This window comes from Marmota marmota, unplaced genomic scaffold (genome assembly GCF_001458135.2).
Source record: "Marmota marmota marmota unplaced genomic scaffold, marMar, whole genome shotgun sequence".
Lineage (NCBI taxonomy): Eukaryota > Metazoa > Chordata > Mammalia > Rodentia > Sciuridae > Marmota > Marmota marmota.
The window spans coordinates 115,128-119,933 of NW_026000068.1; positions in this window are offsets into that span (position 1 = coordinate 115,128).

Genomic DNA, 4,806 nt, shown 5'->3' on the forward strand with positions numbered 1-4,806 from the left:
TGGGGTGGTAACAGCAGGTAGGGGGTATGTTTTGGGGGTATATATTTTGTCCTTGTTGAGTAAAGCTCTCTTTTTGCTTCTTGGTGTAATGTTCTGAGCCACTTTCCTTCACCACGCACTTCTGCCATGATGTTTTTTCTCAGCTCAGACTCCAAGAAATGGAGCCAACTGTCTATGAACTGAGATCTCTGAAACTATGAGTCCCTAAATTAACCTTTCCTTCTTAAAATTGTTCTTGTTGGGTCTTTTGGTCAAAGCAGTGAAAAAGCTGACTAAAGCAATCAGTTTTACATGCTATAATATGAATATAATAATATTGTTAAAGGCCACAGTGCAGCTATTTTATCAATGTTAGATCTAATAATGTGGATAATATATTAATATCAAAGGGCACAGGGCAGATATTATATCAATTTTCAACATTTGTAGTAAGAATATTATATTAGCATTAAAGCCACACAGGACAGCTCTTATATCAGTTTTGGGTGCTCCAGCATAAATATCATATTAGTATTACAAGCCACAAGGTAACTATGATGTCACCTTAATTGCTATAGCATGGATATTTTATTAGTATTGAAGGCTACATGGCAGCTCTTATATCAGTTTTAGATGCTATACTATGGATATCATGTTAGTATCAAAACCACAGGACAACTATTATATTAATTTTAGAAGCTACAGTGTGGATATTGTATTAATTTTAAAGGCCATGGGGGAGCTATTATATTGGTTTTAGGTTCACATTATGGATATCATATTAATATTAATTTTCACATTTCAACTATTACAAATCAGTTGTAGATGACATAATATGGATGTCATGTTAATTGTAAAGTTCTCAAGGGAGTTATAATATTAGTTTTGATACCATAGTATGAATGTCATATTAGCATTAAAAGGCCACAAGGCAACTGTTATTTCAGTTTTAGAGGCCACATTATTAATATTACATTAATATTAAAGGCCACAGGACAACTTTCAGTATAGTTGCTATATTATGGATATTGTAGTAGCATTAAGAGCCATCATGCAGGTATTATATTAGTTTGGATCTATAGTGTTGATATAATGTTAGTATTAAAGGACATATGAGGGCTACTGAATTACTTTTTGATATTATACAATAAATACTACATTAGTATGAAAGGCCCAAGTGCCACCATTATATTATTTTTAGATATGACACTAATATTTTAGTCATCATTTATGCCACTGTCTAAAAAATCCTGACAAGAACAATTTAGAGAATGAACATGTAATTTGGCACTCACAGTTTCCAAGGTCTCAGTCATAGAGGACCAGCTCCACTGTTCTTGGCCTGAAATGAGGCAGAACTGATGAACAAAGAGTGTAGAGGAGAAAAGTAGCTCAGGACATAGCAAACAGGAAGCAAAGAGCTCTACTCACCAGGAACAAAATATAAACACCAAAGGAATGCCCCCAGTGACCAACCTTTTCCAGCCACATCCTTCCTGCCTGCAATTAACATCAAGTTAATCCTTATCAGTGAATTAATATACTGATTAGGTTAAGACTCTCATAACCCAATAGTTTTACCTGTAAATGTTCTTGAATTTTCTCATGCATGAGCTTTCATATCTAAACCATAATATCCTGACCCTGGCCCCCAAAAGCTCATGGCCATCTCACAATGCAAAATACATTGAATCTACTTCCAAAAGTCCATATATTGTTAATAGCATTACCCAAAAGTCCAAGTCCAAAGTGTCTTCTGAGATTCAAGGCAAACTCTCAGCATGAGCCCCCATGAAAATCTAAAGCAAGTTACACACAATCCAATATAGAATGGCACCGGGACATATAAAGAAGGAATAGGACCAAAGCAACACTGAAATTTAGCTAGGCAAAGAAGACCTGTAGTTCCACATTCAGCATCTGAGGCATATGGCATTGTGATGTTCTCTCCAAAGGGCTGTGCTGCTGTGCTCTATGGCTTTGCTGGTTGCAACCCACAAGCCTCTCTCAGCTTATCTCTGTTAGATTCCCACAGCCTTCCTTGGCAGGCTTTCCATGGTACTGGCATCTCTGAATCTCAGGGGTCTCCACTGCAGCTGCAGCTTCCTTCTTATTTCTTCATGCATCAACATCTCAGGGGCTGCCCACAGGGATTCCAATACCTTGCCTGGCCTCCTAGGTTTTCCTTTGAAATCTCAGTGGAAGTCTCCATGACCCTCTAACTCCAGAATCCTGCAATCCTAAAGAACCAGCATCTTGTGGTTGATGCAAAGGCTGCTACCAATTTAAGCCAAGATCAAGGCTGCAGTAGCCTCTGTGTGTCTGGGCAGATGAGTGAAACAAATTCTTAACTCCCCTTTTGCAAGCAGGTTGCACAAATGGCCTCTTCTCAAAGGAATTTTTACTTTTACAACCTTGAGCCTGAGATGGATGTGGTCTTGCCAATTCCTAAAATGCCCTCAAGCCATCTTTCCTATTGTCTCCTGGTAAAGTATTTAACATCTCTTTAGTGGTTGTAGTGGTCTTTAACAACCACAACAACCACAACTTCCTTAGCCCCAGTTTTATATTTTTCTTGCCAAATTGGAAATTGTTCAAATGTATCTGCTCTGCTTTCTGATCCTTATTATCACAGTAAACTTGACTAAAAGCTTCCAGAAATATTCATGTCACTGTCCAAATGCTGTGTTGCCTTGAAATTTTCTCTGCCAGATTAATTAGTCCATTACATTTAAATTCGGCCTCACAGAATATCTCAGGACACAGGCCAACTGCATAGCCAGAATGTAACACGAATGGCCTCTAGCCCAATTTCAATAGTCCTCTGCTCTGAAACTCTACAAGCCCAGTCTTTGCTTTCTACAATCCTATTGGTGTTCTGGTCTTCTGGGGTCCCAACAGAATCACCCATTAAGTCCCAAATACAACATCTGTAAACATTTCAACCCCCACCACCCCACCCCTGCCCCAGGAAACCAGTTCCAAAGACTTCTGAAACACATAGTCAGACTAGTCATAGCAAAAAACCCACTCTCAGTACCATCATCAGCTTTTTAAACACTGTGACCAAAAGACCAGATAAGAACAATTTTAGAGGAGAAAAAGCTTATTTGGTGCACTTGGTTTCAGAGGTCTCATTCCAAAGACAGACAACTCAATTACTCTTGGTCCAAGATGAAGCAGAATATCATGGCCAAAAGGTATAGAAAAGTATCAAGAAGCAAAAACATGGCAAACGAGAAGAAAAGAGAGAGCCCCTCTCACCAGGGACAAAATATTAACCCCAAAGAAATGCCCTCATTTACACGCCTCCTCCAGTTGCACACTATAGTTACCACCCAGTTAAGTCTTGTCAATGGATTAATGCACTATTGGGTTAATGCTCTCATGACCCAGTCATTACACATCTAAATTTTCTCTCATGGTCTCACATATGAGTTTTTTGGGGATGACTCATATCAAACCATATTAGGTATGGATACCACAAGAACATGAAAGGACACCGGCAGTTATTATATTAGCATTACATACTACATTATGCATATAATATTAGTATCAAAGGCCACAGGGAGATACTAGATTTGTTTTAGATGTTACAGTATGTAAATTATACTTGCATTATATTAGTTTTATAATATAATAAAAACGAATAATATAATAAACTAATATTATATTAGTTTTAGATATATAGAGTGGATACATTATTAACATTAAAGGTCACAGAGCAGTTGTCATACCAATTTTAAATGCTATAGTAAGGATATCAGATTAGTATCAAGTGTCACAGGGCAACCATTGTACTTGTTTTAGATGCTATAGTATGCATATTATTTTAGTATTAAAGACCAAAGATCAGCTATTGTATTAGTTTATATTATGTATTATAAGTATTATATTACTATTAAATGCTACAGGGCAGCTATTATGTTAAGTTTTGATGGTATACTATGGAAATTATATTAATACCAAAGTCTATGGGGCAGACATTAGATTAGTCTTAGATGCTACAATATAGATATTCCACTAATGAGTATGAATAGTAACATGAGAGGCCACAGGCAGCTTCTATATAGTTTTAGATGTTATGTTGTGAATATTATCTTAGGATTAGAGGCCACAATGTGAATATTACCTTAGGATTAGAGGCCATATGGCCGCTGTTGCATTAGTGTTCAAGCTCACTCTGTGGATACTGGATTAGTATCAGAGGCCACATGGGGACACATTAGCATCAAAGGTCACTATGGACAATTCATTTGCAGTAGAGACTGCACATGGATGACACCGTAGCATTATCACACTGCCATATCAGTAGTATTTTACCACCTGGTCCTGGAAGGTGGGTGTGCCCTCTAGTGGCCACTGGGACCCAGTGCAGGATCAGCCTTGCACACTTGCCCCTTCCTGGCATTCCTGAGAAATGACAAAATTCAGTACTGTCTCCAAATTATTCAAAGCCATGATTTTGGAAATTCAAACTGAAAGGAAATCCATTATCCATGATTTTTAGAAAATAGTGATTGAGCAAGTTTTTGAAAATTATATTGAGTGAAATGAATGTAGATACAAACCGAAACTCCTACAAAAATTACTTCATAGTTGTCCATAAATAAATGTGAGAAAACTAAAAAAATTCTAGAAGGAAACAGAAGAAAATCTATGTAATCTTAGACTTAATGATGAGTGTGTGTGTGTGTGTGTGTGTGTGTTCTGGTAATGGTATCAAATGCAGTTCTGCATACATGCTGGACAAGCTCTTTAATACTGAGTGACTTCCACAGCCCTTGGTGATGAGTTTTAACTCACAATCCCAATAGCCAATTGACT